The sequence below is a fragment of the Pelodiscus sinensis genome, chromosome 17, assembly GCF_052426305.1.
Source record: "Pelodiscus sinensis isolate ZL-2025 chromosome 17, ASM5242630v1, whole genome shotgun sequence".
NCBI classification, from domain to species: Eukaryota; Metazoa; Chordata; order Testudines; family Trionychidae; genus Pelodiscus; species Pelodiscus sinensis.
The window spans coordinates 21,378,411-21,397,559 of NC_143068.1; the positions used below are offsets into that span (position 1 = coordinate 21,378,411).

Below are 19,149 nucleotides of genomic sequence, written 5' to 3' on the forward strand. Positions count from 1 at the left end.
AACCTACCCAACATTCAGGAAAGGAGCTTGAATGTTCACAACATATCTTCTATGCTCTGGGTTAGTCATTCTCAAACTGTGGGTCAGGACTCCAAAGTGGGTCATGATCCCATTTTAATGGAGTCACCAAGGCTGGTATTGGCCCTAGGCCCCCGCAAATCTGAAGTCACCCTGGGCTAAGGTTATATGACCCACTGCCCATGACAAAAGCTCTTGGGCTTTAGCTTAGGCTCCTTCACTGGGGTCAGCAGGGCTCATGTGGGTTTGGTCTTAGGTCCCCCCACTGAACCCCTAGGGTTGTATAGTAATTTTTGTTGTCAGAAGGCAGCCACAGAGCAATGAAATTTGAGAACTGCTGCTCGAGAAAAAACACTGACTTCAGTGGGATCCAGATTTAACCTTGGATCCTTTGAAGGATCAAATTCTGCTTTATATAAATCAACAGAGCTATATACCACTGTAAATGATGGTGGTATTTAGCCTACCACAATTCGGTGTTTGGCCTACACAGCATTAAATCCTATATATTATACTGGTCCTGGACAGCAACACCTATTTATTCATCTGTGACCAGAATCCTCACTTGTTAACACAAAAACCTTAACACAGAAACCTCACTGAGTTTTAAAGAGATTTGGCGAACCTGCTTTAGTGTTTTGTCACAAATTCAGTGCCCACCCCATAGGTAGAGATAGTAGATTAAGGCTCATGAACAATTTAAGCAAATCAGAGACCTGTTTCTAGGGTTGCCAGGTGTCCAGTTTTGAACCAGACAGTCCAGTATTTAAGCTTTCTGTTTGGGAAACAAATTGAGAAAATATAAATGTCCACTATTTTCTAAATAAGATGTAATGTAGATTGCGATGTAATGTCAAGTGCGTCTGGTATTTTTGCTGAAGCCATCTGGCAACCCTACCTGTTTCATATGAATCTCCTGGGGGCAATTTGTGGTTGTACATTAAAATCATGTGAAATGTGACATGAAACTCTTGGGGTCTGACTGAGTTTTGCTTGAGATTTTTTATCTCCTTTTGCGTTCAAGGGTTTGTTTATATGGGGACATTCAGGAAAGTTAATCTGAATTAACTAAAGGTGTGAATTTAAAGCAGTTAGCTAAACTGCATTAAACGCTTGGTGAATACTGTCAATCAGATTTTCAAGTGGCCTTAATTCAGTGTTTCTTTACTTTTGAGTTAAAGTCTTCTCTATTTGAACCATTAGTTCAGGAATGGGCAATCTTGGCTAGTGAGTGGGCCACACAAGTGGCGCTCCTTCATCCCAGCAAGCCATAAGATTCTCATAACCAAGAAGGTCTCCCAGGATAGGGTAGTTTTGCTCACTGCGCTTGTGCACCTAGAATTTGTGGGGTGTGCCAACTGAACTCCAAAGCAGTGCTTTGATTGGCTGCAGAGAGAGTGCACGGATCTCACAGACAGTGTTGTGAGCATTCTGAATGTACTTCACATGTACTTCCTATCAGTAATACTGGTAAGAAAAAAACGATGTGGACGGAAACCAGTGGAATCTGGTAATGCTGCACGTGGGCCATGGTAAACAAAATGTATTATGGGGTGAACATAGAACCAGCAGGGGTGGGAACCTACCTCCTTACTCTCCCCTGCCCCCATTAGCCTCACTGAAACAGCACAAGATCAAAGCACATTCTTTTTCTTCTTAGTCTATGTGCAATGTGACTCAGGTGGTACATGACCAGACTTCATCACCAAATTTGGTCCTCTGGTTGGATCATTAGCTCCCCCAGCTTGGGCACCATGAGCACTGATCAAAGCACATTAAGAAACTGTAAATGAACACAAGCAGATTCCAAACAGTTAGTCCACATCAGGCTAGGGGGGTAGATTCACATCCCATCTTGCTGCAAACTAAGGGTGCGTCTAGACTGGCAAGTTTTTGCGCAAAAGCAGCTGCTTTTGCGCAAAAACTTGCCAGTTGTCTACACTGGCCGCTTGAATTTGCGCAAGAGCACTGACTTTGTAATGTACAAAATCAGTGCTTCTTGTGCAAATACTTTCATACTCCTGCTCAGGGATAAGCCCTCTTGCGCAAGAATACTTGCACAAGAGGGCCAGTGTAGACAGGCACCTTAATTTTTTGCACAAGAAAGCCCGATGGCTAAAATGGCCATCGGAGCTTTCTTGCGCAAAAGCGCGTCTAGATTGACATGGATGCTTTTGCGCAAAAGCACTTTTTGTGCAAAAGCATCCTTGCCAATCTAGACGCTCTTTTGCGGAAATACTTTTAACGGAAAAACTTTTCCGTTAAAAGTATTTCTGCAAAACCATGCCAGTCTAGACGCAGTCTCAATGTTCCTGTAAGTGAGCCCTATGATGAATGGAATTAAGGCCACATTAATGCTTAATGAGAATATCCACATAGTTATAATGCAGTTTAACTAAGGCCAGGTCTACACTAAAGGGGAAGGTCGAATCAAGATACACAATTCCAGCTACGTTAACTATGTAGCTGGAGACAACATACCTTGTTTTGAGTTTCCCCACTGTCCCCACAGCAGGAGGCTGAGAGCAAACATTCCCATTGGTTTCCTTTACTCCTTGCAGAAGCAGGAATATTGGCTACCAACAGGGGCACCCTCTGATTTCAATTTAGCAGGTTCTAAGTAGACCTGCTAAATCAAAATTTGGAAGATCGATCGTGGCAGTGTCTACCGTTTAGTGAAGACATGACCTAATCCACTTCAAATTCACATAGTTAATTCAAATTAATTTTCCTAATTGTCCCTGTGCAGACAAGCCCACAACTCAAGGGACTGTGGAACACAAGCTCCATCAGAATTACTCTGAATTATTTACATAAGCTCCTCTGCAGAGAAAATACCATTTTCCTTATATATTATGCTCTGAAGCAGCTGCGGATTTCACTTATTTCTTCTCTACTATGATTGTTCAAAGTTTCCCTCCATGCTTTCCAAAATTAAAGCACCTTGAATCTTTTGGATACCTAGAATTATTTCCAGCATGGTAAGAAGCTGTTACATCTTCTGGATGTTGAAGAGACAATGTGCTATGAGGTGGAGGATCTCTATTTTAGAGAAAGGCCTAACCTATACACTTCAGATCCAAGTTTAAATGTAAGTGGTAATATGATTTTGGAATTCCCATGTACATGGAATCTATTAAAAAAAACCAATCTGCTTAGTTTTGTTGACAGATGCAATTGCTATCTATGTAGTTGGTTCAAAATAAATCTAACAAGCAAGGGGATAGGCAGTGAGGTCCTGCAATACTCTTAGGGTATGTATACACAGCAAAGTTAATTCGAAATAACAGCCGTTATTTTGAATTAACTTTACTAGCATCTACACAGCCAAACCGCTATTTCGAAATAAATTTGAAATAGTGGAGCGCTTATTTCGAATTTGGTAAACCTCATTCTACAAGGAATAATGCCAAATTCGAAATAGTTAATTCGAAATAAGTGCTGTGTAGACACTTGGAAATAGGGAGCCTCCAGCCTTCCCAGGGTGCCCTGGTGGCCACTCCACCCTCAACCAAGAACACTCCTCTCCCTCCCCCGCTCCACGTAGCCCTTAAAGGGATTGACTCTAGCCACAGTGCCTGTGCCAGTTCCAAGCCTGCCAGCCCAGAGCCAGCAGTCACTGCCCCTGACCCAGTGGCTACAAAACATGAGGCAGCAAGCTACTGACAGCCAGCCCTCCACTGCTCCCCAGGAGCAGTCTGCCAGCTCCCAGGAGCCTGCCAGGGCCCGGAGAGCTGGTCCAGGGTGGAGATCAGGGTGGACCTTACTCAATTTTGGGGGGGATGTCCCCAACGTCCATGATCTCCACATTAGACAGAGGAATGCAGCCGTTTATGGCAGGAAAGCTGCCAGCCTGGCCACCAAAGGCTACATGCGAACCCAGGAGCAGGTTCACATGAAAATCAAGTTGGTCCGGCAAGACCCCCAACCCTGAGCCCTGAGCTTCCCCTCCCCCTTTTCCCCCTTGCTTCCTCCTTCCAGCTCCCTCCTTCCATGTTTCTCCCTCCCCTCTCCCACCCTCTCTCTTCTCCTCTCTCACCTCTTTTCCCCAGTCTCACTAGAGTTTCATTCCCCCCCACCCAGTTTTGTTAAATAAAGAGAGTTTGTGTCCATGAAAATATATGGATTTTATTTTACATCAGGAAGAGGGGCTAGAGAGTGGTAAGTGGAAGAATGTAAGGGAAAAATGAGGCACAAGCCCCCAGTGGGTAGACCAGGGAGACTCTTAGCGCTCCTCAGGGTAGAAGCTCTCTCACAGGGCCTCCTGGATACTGACAGCCCCCCGATCGACCTCCAGAATGGTAGCCTGCAGAAAGTGCAGCCAGGCTCACAGCAACACGTCCAAGAGAAGCACCAGAGTGCCCAGGGACAGCTCTGGCTCCACGTTGCAGAGTGCTGTGGTGTCCCGAGTGAGGGCAACCAGAGCACGCAGAGACAAAATGCTTTGCTGTCCCTCATCGAAGTAGACAAGCAAGCAGGGAAACCTGAGAACCAGCTGTCCATGGGGGATCCCTTTAAGCACAGGCCTCAGATAGCCTCAGGCTGCAGCCACACAAAGTAACTCCTGACCTGTTGCCCTGCCGGACCTGATTCCGGCCGGCCTTAAATGTAATTCAGCATTCACTCAGTGTGGACACGCTATTTCAAAATAGCAAAATGCTATTTCGAAATGCGTTTTGTGTGTAGCTGTGTTATTTTGAAAAAACTTATTTTGAATTAACTATTTTGAAATAGTGTAGTATAGACATACCCTTACTTAGTTGTTTGTTAAGTCATAACTAAAATGAATGTGGTCATCCCTGCATTTGTAACACTTGGGAATCTCTGTCAAGCAGAAGCCTGGTATTGGACTAGTACATGGGTTGTTGCAAGTTGCGACTAAGATTCGTTGGCAGGGCTTTGTGAGAAAGCTCACATTGTTCCTGGCTGTAATACATGATTGTAGGGCGTATAATCTCTTATTCCTATGTCCCATAAAATTCCTTCATTCTTTTTCCTTTATTCTTTTACATGGGCTCGTGGTTACTGCTTGTGGCTAAGGTCAGGTCTACATGACAGACCTATATTGGTATAGCTACATCACTCAGGGATATGAAAAATCCACATCCTTGAGCGATGCAGTTATATACTGACTTAATACCCTAGCTAGACAGAACTGTCAGTGGGACAGCTGCTCCAGTCAGCATATCTACTGCTTTTTAGGGAAGTGGGCTAACTCTGTGGCCAGGTGAAGCTCTCGGTGTGTCTAGACTGCAGGGTTTTTTCAGAAAAACGTCTGTTTTTCAAAAAAAACTTCACTTACATCCACACTGCAATCGCGTTCTTTTGAAAGAAAATCGAAAGAACGGGGGAGGAGGGAAGGCGGGGTGTTTCCGATATTGGTAAACCTCATTCTACGAAGAAGAATGCCTCTTCTGAAAGAGCTCTTTCAGAAAAAGGCGTGTGTGGACGGGGAAGAAGGAACTCTTTCAAAAGAAGAGGAAAGAGGAAAAAGCACAGGTGCCCTGATGGCCACTCCACCCATAGCAATCACAACTTAAATGCGAGAGCGTCCATTCAGTGTGGATGCTATCTTTCAAAAAACAGATCACTTTTTCGATGCACTTTGGCATTGTGGATGCTCTCTTTCAGAAGAAGATTTTTCGGACGACCTCTTCTGAAAAAGCCTCTTTCGAAAGAAGCTTGCAGTCTAGATGTACTCTGAGGGAGCAGTGTTATCCCCAGTTATAAAGATGGGGGAAGTGAGGTGCAGAACAGTTAAGTGACTTACCCCTGGTCACACAGAGACCCTGGAACAGAACGAGGAACAGAATTCAAATCTGCTGCCACTCCTGTTTAGCCAGGAGACCATCAGTATCTCTGACAGATACTGATTTCTAATGTGTGTGTGTTGCTTTTCTGCACAGATGATAAATCCTTCTGCAGAGTAAACAGGCTGAAAAGGGAACAGCTGCAGCTGCCTCTTTGACAAGCTCCTTGCCTGTCACTCTTGGTGTGGAGGATTTCTACATGTCAGACATGTTATGCTGTTCTGTCCTAGATTGTTTGCTGTTGTTTACAGCTCAGTCCCTGGAAGTCAAAGCACTTCACACAACTAGTCTTTCAGTTCCTGGAGGGACATGACATACGTATTTTTAACCTTCTCACAGTTGGGTTTCTAAGGCTTTCCACAATGTGACAATTCTCTGCTACCATTCACCTGTACTGAGTATGTTTTGCCCGGACAATCATCTACAGCCAAATGGCTAGCATGGGCTGGACAGGTCTCCCCTTCTCCTATATTTATTGAGTCGTCCATTTCAAAGCACACAGGATTTTAGACACAGGACGTTCCAAGTCCTTTCACTGCTAGGCTGGACAGGGCCTAAATGGACGGTGCCACCAAGTGAGGCCAATCCACTACCAGCCTCTCTGTACTGCATAAATGGACTTGCTTTTGGAGAAGGATCTGTCTCTTCTGCCAAGAAAGCCTGCATTAACCTTGCTTGGCCTCTGGCAGGCACAATCCCCAATGCCAGCTGAGGAAAGGTCCCAGCATTCACTCAGACCATATGAATAGGTTTGTGTTCAGTGTACCACTTTTCCGCTGTTGTTCCAAAACGCCAGTGTACTTGGTCCACACTCTACCTATGTTTCTGGTGAAGAAGATACCCTGAGCTGTGAAAAGCTGACCATCCAATAGGCTGCCCCCACAGAGGGTGACCAGTTAGCAAGCATGAACAATCGGGGTGGGAGTGGAGAGTAATAGGCTTCTCTACAAAGCGTTTCTACAAAAATTGTTCCCTAATTTTGAGACAATCCTTCACTAATGGGAAATCTGGTCACCTTCCCTCCAGAGCAGATGGCAACAACTAAAGTGATAATGCAGGTCACTGTCTATCCTTCTATCCACTGTCTATCGTGCCTGTAGCAAAATGTGCCACATCTTTCTAAATGATAACCCATGCCGTGCTTTCCCTAGGACTGCTCTAGGTTGTGTCCCAGGCTGTGGTCATCATTTATCTAGAGCCGGTGATGTACTGAGTGCCAGAAAAGACTCTCCAATGGAACTAATCTCCTCTCTGAAGAGACTGCAGTCGAACAGATGGAACAGAGAAAAAAGGTTGCCCTGAAGAGTCCAGAGCAGAGAGTAAGCTGGTACGTTTATCGGGAGGGGTTATTGGGAACACATATCAAAGCACTGGGTGCAAACTGGAAGCTGCAGCACTCCTATCCTAGCATGCATGAGGATCAGTATAAACAGTTTATCAGGGCCAGGCTCTTCTCCAGTTGTTCCAAAGTCTTGGCTGGGAATCTGGAAGGGCTGTCGCCAGGACTTGGCACACCGTGCAGCGGATAAGATCGCAGGCCATCACATGATGGGGAGCATCTGACAGAAGAGAATGTTTTAATAGGACTTCCAGTCTCTGACTTCTGTGATCCTAAGGGAAACAAACTGTCCTGCATCAGGCAGAACATGTCATGTTCAGAGTATGAGTAGCCTCCGAATGGAATGCAAAGGGCAAGCATGAGGCAGACAAAAATACCCAGCAGGGAGATGAAACGGGCAGCAGCATGGATACAGCAGGGGGATGCCTGGGTCCAGGGTAACTGAGGGGAAGACGCTTGTGATCTGGGCGACCTGACAGAAAATTTCCTCAGAATGGTGAACTGAGGACATTGGGCAACAGAGGGTATGTCTACACTGCATTTTTTCAGAAAAACATCTGTTATCGTGTTCTTTCAAAAAACAAATTAAAAGAACAGAGGGAGTTTGCCGACATTGGTAAACCTCTTTCTACGAGGAAGAAAGCCTTTTCCCGAAAGAGCTCTTTGTGTGGACTGGGAGGAGGCAGTTCTTTTGAAAGAAGAGGAAGGAGGAAAAAGCACAGATGCTCTGGTGGCCTCGCCGTCCATAATAATCACAGCTTAAATGTGAGATAGCGTCCATTCAGTGTGGACGCTATCTTTTGAAAGAGCAGATCGCTTTTTCAATGCGCTTTTGCTCTCTTTTGGAAGACATTTTTTTGGAAGATCTCTTCCGGAAAAGCTTCTTCTGAAAGAAGCCTGCAGTCTAGACATAGCCAGAGTGAAATATCTCCTGCTGTGATTCCACTGTCACTAGGGAACTGCTGGGAATGTCAGGCTATGTGGGGAGAAGAGAACCTCTTAGGGCTGGCCTATGCTAGGAAGCTGCTTGCTGACATAGCTGTACTGAGACATAAAACCTGGCAATCCATCGTGTGGATGAGGCTTATATCAAGGAAGAAGAAGCTTCTGTGGATACAGCTTGTATCAGTTCCCTGAGCAAAATAAACAACATTGGTAAAAGTACTTTTATTGTGGTAAAACTACAGCTACACTAGGGCCTTTATTGACACAGAAAGGTCATAAAATCACAACCCTAACGGATATTATTATACTGGCAAAAAGTCTGAGTGTATGCTTGGTCTGAGAGTGAGATCAGGTAATCCTGAATCCTGGAGAATGAAGGGGTGTCATAGAAACCCGCGATGAATTCCCAGTTATTTCTCAGTGGCGCCTGGGAAACTAAATTAGTTTGTGACAGTATTCACTTTTGTTTTCTGCAAGGCGGGGAGGGAAAGACGCTGCAGGCTCACATCAAGTGGTCTTTAAGTAGCTAGCCCCTGCCAAGGGGAGATAAGGGGAAATGAATTAACTCCTCTGGAACCATCTCCATTTCTTGTCAAATCGCTTCGGCTTTCTGCCTAGTTAAAGCGAATCCTTGCTTTGAACGCCTTGTTTCTGTTCCATGTTGATTTTCTGGTGTAAAACTAATTTGCTGAGTCTTTGCTAATGTCCCTGCCAGAGGAGTTTCTATATATCTTATCTCTATTTACTTGGAAACATAAGAACCAAGCTCCTCCTCCTCAAAATTATTTTTGGCATCATTCTCCATCCACCCCAGAAAGCCACTTCTTACAGGGTGAAAAGTCTAAGGGAGAGTCTCACTGAAATTGAGGGGTAATGTCCTATGCTGATGTTGCACAAGTACATCACAGGCACTGCCAGCTGGCAACCCCTGATGCATTTCCAAAGCTATGACCATCGGCGTGCTGCAATGTCTCTAGTATGACAGAGCAGCACACAGGTTTGTCCTGAGGGGGGCGCAGGGCCTGGGGCAGCCCCTCCCCAGTGCTCCAGGCATAATGCTCGGGGCACCCCTTGCCATCCCACCTTTCTCCCAAACTCTATCCCTGCTCCACTCCCACTCCATCCCCTCATTCCCTTCCCCAAGCAATGCAGCCTAGGGGATCATGGTGGTCTGGCATGATGGCATTAGCAAGAATCACCTGCTCTCCCCCACTCACCACACAGGCAGTGGGAGCCAGAAAGGCCTGGCAGGCTGATCTGCCCTGCCCCCCTAGGCCTCTGAGCCTCACTTCTCCGCAGATGGCAGGAATCAGAGAACCCTGGGGCAGGAGAGGAAAGGGCGGCAGGGCAGGGCAGAACAGGCTGCTGGACTGCTCCACCTCTCACCACCTGTGTGGTGAGTGGGGGGGGAGGAGTTAACCCCTGTACCAGGGCCCCATAACTCCTCAGTTCTTCCCAGCCATAGGATGGTTGAGTGGGGGCACCGAAGGTTTGGGGTGACTGCCCTGATTCTTCCTATTGGTGCAATGACTCTGAGTATAGATTCATCAGCCCCTTTCTTGTAACATCAGAGCAAGCAATGAACTCAACTGAGTTCACACCCATGGGCTGTGTCTACACTGGGCTACTTATTCCGGAAAATCATCTGCTTTTCCGGAATAAGCTGCGAGCTGTCTACACTGGCCCTTGAATTTCCGGAAAAGCAACGATGCTCTACTGTACAAAATCAGCCGCTATTTTGGAAAAACTATTCTGCTCCCGCTCGGGCATAAGTCCTTATTCCGGAACACTGTTCCGGAAAAGGGCCAGTGTAGACAGCCCAGTAGTCTTTTCCTGAAAAGCGCGTCTACATTGGCCACAGACGCTTTTCCGGAAAAAGGGCTTTTCCGGAAAAGCAGCCTGCCAATGTAGACGCTCCTTTTCCGGAAAAACTGAAAACGGAATAGTATTCTGTTTTAAGCATTTCCGGAAATTCATGCCAGTGTAGACACAACCATGTGGTTTAGGCAGCCTCACTTCTGAGCTGTACTGATTGTATCTGGCTCAGTGTCCATGCAGCACCAATTAACCTCCCAAGTCTCAGCAAGCGTGAGAAGAGACTGCAGTCTAAAAGATGGTGTGTTTACTGGCAGGTTATTGGGAACACACTGCCCTCGACTCTGCCCCTTCCAAGGGCACAGAGCAGCCCCACCCAACCTTGCCCCAGGACCTGTTGGCCCCTCTGGCTAGTTGTCAACCCCCTAATCCATAATCTTATAACTAAAGGACAGTCCTAACCAGTGTTCCCTAATTTTTTTCATCCATGTGCAGAATAAATTTTATGTGCACCAAAGCATGTGCAGATGTGCACCACTAGTAGAGTCATATGCTGCTGACTCTGGGTGCTCTGCTAATCAGCTGGGTGACATTTGGAGCTCTCCTGGGTGGCTGCCCAAGCACTCAGTTTACAGGGAACACTGCTGTTCAGCTCTCCTCAGATTTGCCTGATTTGCCTCTCAATCCTCCATATTTCTCCCCCTTTGTTCCTTCCATCCTTAAAGACCCATCCATGCCTGCTGTGTTCGGCTGAAGGAGGTTGTTTGAGAGCTAAAGGGCTCATACCTCCATCTCTTCGGGGACTGAGCAAACATCCTCCCTAGAAAATAGTGTGGGTGATTTCCCCTCCCACCTCCCGCTCAGCCCAATGCTCCCTTGTCAGATGATGTGCTACAGGCCAGGAGTTGAGCCCAGTGTCTCTCCTTCCCCAGGAGCAGAATGCTCTGTCTGCAACAGAGTGATGATAGATCTCCCCCTCCCCCCACCCAAAGGATGGAGCTGCTCCTCCCCTCTGGGGCTCACATGCACTGCCTCTCCCTTTCCCCTACTTCCTTGCTGCAATCATTTATTTGTAGGCACTTAGTCACCACCAGCCTGTCCCATTAGTCACATGGCCAGATGTGGTCAGACACATTGTGCCCAACACCCCCAAAATTCCTTCTGTTTCATTCTCTTTGAAAGCAGCACACGGCTGGTTTTATTAAAGGCTCTCCTGGTCCTCCTGTTCAATCAGTTTTAATTAAAATTAATTTGTAATCACAAGCACTTGGCTGATGTTAAAAGAGAACGCAAAGGCCCTGGAATCACAACTGACTTTCCTTGAGACTCAATGCAACATGATGCCAGTGCCACACTTCGCAAATGGGACACAGACTGCAACAAGCAAGGGACTAAAATGGGAAAGGATTTGTCTTTCCTGCTGGTGCAATCCAGCGGTGCTGCTCCCAGTCCTGGCCAGTAGGGGCCACTGCGGATGCTGGCAAAGAGAGGTTTAGGAGAAGTTACAGTGTGGAATATTAGCAAGCAGAGATTGAAGTCTGAGCATAAAATGCCACTTGCAATCAGAGCAGTCACTTTTCTCAACCTCCTATTAATAACACACACACACACACACACAATCGAAACAAAAACAAGAAGTGGGACAAAAAGGAGTAAGGATTGCCCAGAGACCACAGACATTTTGTTAAGCCACACACCACCTTGGTGAAGGTGTTCTCCTTTCTTTACAGATGGAGAGATTGCGCCAAAGGGAAGTGAACTGGCTTCCAAAGGGATAAAATTGTGAGATATTGGCAGAACCCAGGGATCCTGGCTGTCATTCACCATGAGTACGCACTGGAGACATTCCCTTTCCGGAACAGAGCCCAGACCTGCTGTTTCCAGTTTCCTTTTCCAACATACCAAACTACTCAGCAACTAAGCTCTTTGCTCTTTCCTTGTACTTATCAGTGAGTGGCTTCCCTCTTACCAAACAGCAACATGGCTACTTGAATGATTATGTCTTTTTGTTCCCATGGCATCCATAGGTCCAAGCTGTGCTTGGGGCTGTACATACACATACAAAGTGTTTGCCCCTGAAGAGTTTACAATGTAAATACATAAGCCAGACAAAGTGGGAGGGTAATTAGAGGTGATGTGGTTTGCACAGAATCATATAGCAGCTCACTGGCACAGCTGGAAATCGACCCAGACCCCCTGAGCCAGCACTCAGTCCACCAGATAACACTCCCCCCTGCCTTAGTGCATCAGAACAAATGTATTTATCCACAAGTTATAAGGAAAAATTGCCAATTTAATTTAAGATTTTTTTCAATGAGTTCCATATTTCTGCCATTTAGACAGTGGGAGGGGCTGTTGTATGATGTCCCAGCACAGGATAGTAGAGACCCGCATGCTGCACTATTCAATGAAATAACTGCTGTTATTACATTGCTTGTGTGTGTGCTTACTTGGCTCCTCGTGTCAGCAGTGCATGTCCTCTGCGAGAGCACTTGCATCAATGCAGAGTGCAGTGCACCATGGGTAGGTACCCTGTTGTGCAACTCACCACTTTCCAGTCCAGTGTCTCTTGGGAAGTTCTTGTAATCTTGCTAGGGTAGAAATGAGTTGTGCTGGAGTGACTGGGCGCATGGGGTCAATTTCCCAGAATGCTGTCTTCTCCTGCCCATAATTCCATCTGCATCATTTTCATGCCTCCTTTTCAAAATGCCACAAACCCATGTGTCCCTCCTTGCTGTCTGCCATCGCTGGAGAGGAGACACATGGGGCTCGTCTACATTGGCCCCTTTTCCGGAAGGGGCATGTTAATTTCAGAGGTCGTAATAGGGAAATCCGCGGGGGATTTAAATATCCCCCGCGGCATTTAAATAAAAATGTCCGCCGCTTTTTTCCGGCTTTTAGAAAAGCCGGAAAAGAGCGTCTACACTGGCCCCGATCCTCCGGAAAAAAAGCCCTTTTCCGGAGGATCTTATTCAAAGTAGGAATAAGATCCTCCGGAAAAGGGCTTTTTTCCGGAGGATCGGGGCCAGTGTAGACGCTCTTTTCCGGCTTTTCTAAAAGCCGGAAAAAAGCGGCAGACATTTTTATTTAAATGCCGCGGGGGATATTTAAATCCCCCGCGGATTTCCCTATTACGACCTCTGAAATTAACATGCCCCTTCCGGAAAAGGGGCCAATGTAGACGTAGCCATGGAGTCTGCACTGCTCAGCACCACTGTCATGAGCTTTGCAAGCACCGGGATCCGCAACTCTGAAGGAATTGCAGAGCCACAAGAGGAGCCCTGGGGAACATGATGATTGCATGGAGGCTAGATTGCAAGACCTAGAAAGAAACAATTCAGGGTTGTTGGTGGCGTTCATGGAGCAGCTGAAGATGATGCAGAGCCAGTTCTGGGCCTGAGAAACTAGCCCTTGCTATGCCTCTGCTTCCTCCCCATGCCATGCCTCTGCTCCCTTCCCAAGTGATGCCCATATCCCCTTCCCTAGCAATGCCCATGTCCCCTCCCCAAGGGCCCTGCCCCCTGACAACTCTGACCCCGCTTCAGCCCCCCCTCCTGCCCACCTGGACACTCTCTTTTGCAAAAGTGCATCGCTTTTTTTATGTGCTTTTGTGTGTGAATGCGTTCTTTCACAAGACTTTTTTTTTTTTTTGGAAGATCTCTTCCAAAAAAGGCTTCTTGCACAAAAATCCTGTAGTGTAGACATAGCCCCTGTTGCTCCCCTGCCTCATCCAGCATAAGTAAAAATAAAGAAATCATCCAGGAGGTAGGGAGAGGAGCAGGGAGGGGGGACACTTGAGGGAGGAAGTGGGAAAGAGGCAGAGTGGGGACGGGATGGGGGCAGGGACTGGTGTGGAGCTGGGGTCACACACATGCTAGCTGGAGGGCAAGTCAGCACCTATGGTCACTGCATTGGCCTGACAGCATTGACTGTGACTTTACACCACTAAGGGGGGTGGTGTTTTTAAATCGGCATTGTGGGGCACTTAGGTTGGTGGAGCCAAATTGAAGTGAAGATGCATTCACAGCTTGGCTGACCTAAGTATGGATGTTGTCAGCTGTGCTGCTGTGGCATGTCAGTGCTGACACTACCTATGCCAAGAGCAGGGCTTCTCCTGTCAGCAGCTGTAATCCAGATATGGTAGCTCCTGGGACTGAAAACTTCTTCCATCAACCTAGCACTATTTAGCTGGAGTTTTAGGTTGACTTACCACCAGCACTCAGAGGTGTGGATTTTTCACAACCAACATAATTTTCTAGGGTATCCCAGGCCTCAGTCTTGGTATTTGAAAGAACTAAGCTGCTATTATGCTCTGATTTTAACAAAAGTGTTGTTCATATAATCTCGGTGTGCTTTGATTTATGGTGTTTCACGTGTTAGAATTGACAATAATGAACTCTATTGTTCAGTATTATTCATTCAGCTCCATCACATGGCTACCAGCCAGCACAGTACCTTGACTGTTGGGCTTTGTCGTGTTCACACAGATGCCATCTTCCTACAGGCCTGTGATGGAGGAGTGAGGAGAGATTGTGTAATTTCTATCAGAGGCTGATTGCCTGGTGGCATCATGTATTTTATAGCAGACTTACCCGGTGTTGCCTGGGTCCTTCAGGGCAAGGGGCTGCTGGTGTGGGGGGTGCAGGAGTCTGGGCAGATCCCTGGGAATGTGCATCGGAGTGCAGGAGGCTGGAACAAGAGAGAGAGCAAGAGTGAGGGTTGAGGGGTGAGGAGGGGCTCAGGGCAGGGGGCCCTATCTGGCATGGGCATTTTCTTTCCTCCCAGCCCCACCACTGCTGCCAGAAGTAGTTCCTCTCCTCCTCCCTCCGCAACTTCCCTGGCCACCAGAGGTAGTTCCTCTCCCCCCAGTTGCCACCCCCCCACACACACACCCATCTGACAGGGGCATTTTCTCTCTCCCGCCAACCACCTTCCTGGCTGCCAGGGGAGTTTTCCCTCCCCTCAGCCTTCCTCCCTCTGGCTATCAAGGGCCTTTTTTCTCCCCCTCCCCTCCCCAGCCATCAGGAACCAATGTGCAGCAGCAGGCTACAAAGCAAACAGAATGTTAGGAATAATTAAGAAAGGGATAAGTATCACAGAGGTAGCCGTGTTAGTCTGAATCTACAAGAACAACGAGAAGTCCTGTGGCACCTTATAGACTAACAGATTTATTGGAGCATAAGCTTTCGTGGACTAAAAAAAGGAAGAGAATAAGACGGAGAATAACTTACTGCTTCTATATAAATCCATGGTACGCCCACATCTTGAATACTGCGTGCAGGTGTGGTCGCCTTGTCTCAAAACAGATATCTTGGCATTGGAAAAAGTTGAGAAAAGGGCACCAAAAATGGGCTTGGATCGGCTGCCATCTGAAGAGAAATTAAAAAGAGTGGGAATTTTCAGCTTTGAAAAGAGGAGACTAAGGCGACTTCATGCTTCTCGCGCAAGAAGCTTTTTTCGGAAGAGATCTTGATAGAGGTCTATAAAATTATGGCTGGTGTGGAGAAAGTAAATAAGGAAAAGTGATTTACTCGCTCCCATAACACAAGAATTAGGGTGGGGTCACCAAATAAAATTAATAGGTAGCCGATTTAAAACAAAGGAAGCATTTTTTCATACAACTCACAATTAACCTGTGGAGATCCTTCCCAGAGGATGTTGTGAAGGCCAGGTGTTTAACAGGGTTCAAAAAAAAAGATACATTTATGGAGGACAGGTCCATCAGTGGCTATTAGCCAGGATGGGCAGGAATGGTGTCCCTAGCCTCTGTTTGTCACAAGCTGGGAATGGGCAACAGGAGATGGATCTCTTGATAGTCACCTGTTCTGTTCGTTCCCTCTGAAGCACCTGGCATTGGCCATTGTCAGAAGACAGGATGCTGAGCTAGATGGACCTTTTATCTGACCCTGTATGGCCATTCTTATGTCAGTGACTTTATCTTCAGAGCTGGGCTCCTGGCCAGCAGCCACCACACGCCAGCTGCACAGTTCTGAAGGTAGCACTGCTGCCAGCAGCAGCACAAAAATAAGGGCAACAGTAACACAACTCCCACCCCCTGCAATAACTTTGCAGCTCCCCCACAACTTCTTTTTGGGTCAGGACTCCCACAGTTAGAACACCATGAAATTTTAGATTTAAATAGCTGGAAACATGACATTTACTATTTTTAAAATCTCATGGTCATGAAATTGAGCAAAATGGGCTGTGAATTTGGTGGGCCCTGCCCATTGATACAGCATACTTAAGATTAAGTATGTACTTAAATCTTTGCAGGGTCAGGGCCCTAAATTGCAAGTCCTCTGGAGCATGGGCTGTTTTCTATTACTGCCTGCACAGTATCTAGCACAATGGGGCTTTGATCACTGATCGGAATACTGGAATACAAATTATGATAATAATGAATAGGAGGCTGCAGTGAAGAATCTTTTTGCCTTTGCCCCCAGCGCCTGAGTTTTAAATCTTCTGCCAAGCCTTAGAGCTCAAACTCCCTAGAGAGAGACAAATGTTTTTTTCCCACCAGTGTCATCAAATTAAAACTATTTTGTGGTTCCATTGTATAAACTCTCCACAAAAACCAATTATTGCTGGCAAAGAGCTAACCACCATTTGAATACATGAAAACTTGGCACAGCTCTGAGCCTGCAAGGTGGTAATGGGGCATCAGTGCTGCATTCTATGACATGACATGGGGGCAGAGGACTGATGGGGGGGCTGGCTCTGCACTCCCAGTAGGGGCAGGGCCTTGGGCAGAAGGGGTGGCACCAGGGCTACCAGCCCTCGGCACCACCCAGAGTGCACCGTGTTGTCCCCCTCCTCGGCCCTTAGAGCTGCCTGGAGCTCTGGCAGCAATGTAAAGGGTCTGGGGCTTCGGGTGCCACTGCTGCTGCAGTAGTGGCAGTAGCTGGGAGCCCCAGGCCCTTAAGAATCTCTGAGCCCTGGGGTAGCTGCCTCCTTTGCCCTTCACTGTCAGCAGGGTTGCATGGGGTATCTGCCCGGGGGAAGTGAAAACCAGGAAATAAATCCCAGCATCCTTGTCCTCATTCCCTCTCGGGACATCACCATCCTAAAGTCCAAGGCTGCCCGGAAGCTGCTGCTGAACACATACATGGTCGATGTGTTTGCCTGTGTATTCAGTGCACTTAACTGCACTGATCCATTTAGTACAGAAGGCACTACCTCAAATCCCATGCTAGTCTATTTCTCCTTCCACACACTCGGCATCTAGTTTTTACCATTTTGAATGGTTGCTTTAAATGTGAAAGATTAATTCAATGAAATACTGAACTTGGGAGCCCAACATAATTTGTGACGTTTATATTCTGTTTCTGGAAAAGGAATCCATCAAGATCAATGGGGCATCAGATTACAGGGTGGTATAGCTGACCTGATGAGTAGTTCTGGAAATCCAGCCAATGGCATGCTTGATCAAAGCACACCAGTATAGACCCCATATTCCTGATGAGATGCCTGTTCCAGATCCTCTGTCTTCACAGCTGGAGCTCCATTCTTGTAGCCTAGTAGCTTGAACCTTTGAAAAACAAGACACTTAAAAACAGCCCGACTTCTATTTCAATGGATCTCAACATTTTAAAAAGTAATAATAAAATAAGGAACTTCTTCCCATTTACCTGGTAGGAATTAAATTAGTGTATTCATAGCTGATGTGTGGTTGTGTAATCCCCACACCTAGGCTACAACTACATTGGTGCGATCTTGCGCAAAAACTCTTTAGCGCAAGAGTTCTTGCGTTAAAGTAGTTGCCCAAGAGAGCGTCTACATTGGCCGGGACTCATTGTCAGAGCGATGCGCTTTTGCGCAAGAGAGTGTCTACATTGGCAGGATGCTCTTGAGCAAAAGCAGGAGCCTGGAACCACTTTGTAGAGGGCAGAAGGGCACTAGCCCTTTCCGGGGGCGGGGGCGGGGGCGGGGGCTCCTTTGAGACACGTGCTTAAAGGGATCTCCCTGGACAGCCGTTTCTCTCCTGCTGCGTGCTTTAGTACCTCTTGCAGGGACTGACAGCCGTAGCAGTCCTAGTTGTGGTTGTCCTCTGCCTTGTTGGACACCATAGCTTGTGCCTTAGTGCCATTTGCTGATTTTTTTGCCGTCACCGCTTTTGTTGTGCCATGGAGCCAGGGGTGGCCTTGTGCCTGCTCTGGCCCCTTCCGGCCATTTTGGAGTGCCTGCAACTGCTGCTCCATGCTGCTGCACTCGTCGTCCAGGACCTTGAGGCGCAGGTCGCTCTGGACTCCCTCACCAGGGAGGCGGTGGCATCCCTGTGGCATCCCCACCCCACCGTGGAGAGGCCCTTGTGGAGACTGGACACCAGTACTGACTGGTTGGACCAGCTGGTCCTGGGGCAATGGGATGACCAGCAATGGCTCCGGAACTTTTGGATGCGAAAGCGGACGTTCCTGGAGCTACGTGCCTGGCTCGCCCCTGCGCTCCAGAGAAGCACCACCCGGCTGCGGGCACCCATCCCAGTGGACAAGAGGGTCACCATTGCCATATGGAAGCTGGCCACCTAGACAGCTACTGATCGGTGGCACACCAGTTCGTGATGGGCAGATCGACTGTTGGTGCCATCGTCATGCAGGTAAGTCCGGGGGTGTGTGTGTGTGTGAGGTGCTGCACTCCATGCCCAGGGGCAGGCAAGACTCCAGGCCTGCTGGTGGCGGGAGGTGGCCCATGGAGCGAGGGGGCCCTGGTATATGTGAAGACAGAGGGCATCACGGGAGGGTGGGAACCCCCCAAGGGAGCATGCACTCACCCTGCCTTATGTGATGCATTCCCCTGTGTTTCTGTGCACACTTCTGCAGGTCGTCCATGCCATCAATGACGTCCTGCTCCAGCGAGTCATCTGACTGCAGGACGTGGAGGCTACGGTGGCTGGCTTTGCTGTCCTGAGGTTCCCCAATTGCGGGGGAGCCCTGGATGCAACTCACATCCCCGTCCGTGCCCCGGAGCATTGAGCAGCCCATTTAATAAACCGCAAGGGGTACTTCTCCATTGTGCTCCAGGCCCTTGTGGACCACCGTGGCCACTTCATGGACATTTATGTGGACTGGTCTGGCAGGGCACACGATGCCCGAATTATCCAACACTCCGGCCTGTTTGGCAGGCTGGAGTCAGGCACTTCCCCCAGCGGGAATTTACTGCTGGGGACGTGCCCATGCCCACATGTATTGTGGGGGACGTGGCCTACCCCCTGCTGCCCTGGTTGAT

General features: G+C 47.8%; 2 long non-coding RNA genes across 3 annotated transcripts in view; one reads left to right on the forward strand and one right to left on the reverse strand.

Annotated features, from left to right (window-relative positions):
* LOC142818850 (uncharacterized) overlaps positions 1 to 12,313 on the forward strand; it is a 182,069-nt gene extending 169,756 nt beyond the window's left edge. Inside the window, exons 3-4 of one of the 2 annotated variants that reach the window (XR_012896523.2) lie at positions 6,980 to 7,155; positions 11,658 to 12,313. This is a non-coding gene — a long non-coding RNA (uncharacterized LOC142818850). Of the gene's footprint in view, positions 1 to 6,979; positions 7,272 to 11,657 lie in introns of those variants that run through there. The other variant, XR_012896522.2, reaches the window with a different exon arrangement.
* A 1,136-nt stretch (positions 12,314 to 13,449) lies between these two features.
* LOC149523464 (uncharacterized) lies at positions 13,450 to 18,873 on the reverse strand. Its single transcript, XR_016347035.1, has 3 exons — positions 17,312 to 18,873; positions 15,159 to 15,296; positions 13,450 to 14,616 (listed from the first exon to the last, which is right to left on the reverse strand). It is a non-coding gene; the product is annotated as an uncharacterized LOC149523464 (long non-coding RNA).
* Between the last annotated feature and the right edge of the window lie 276 nt (positions 18,874 to 19,149).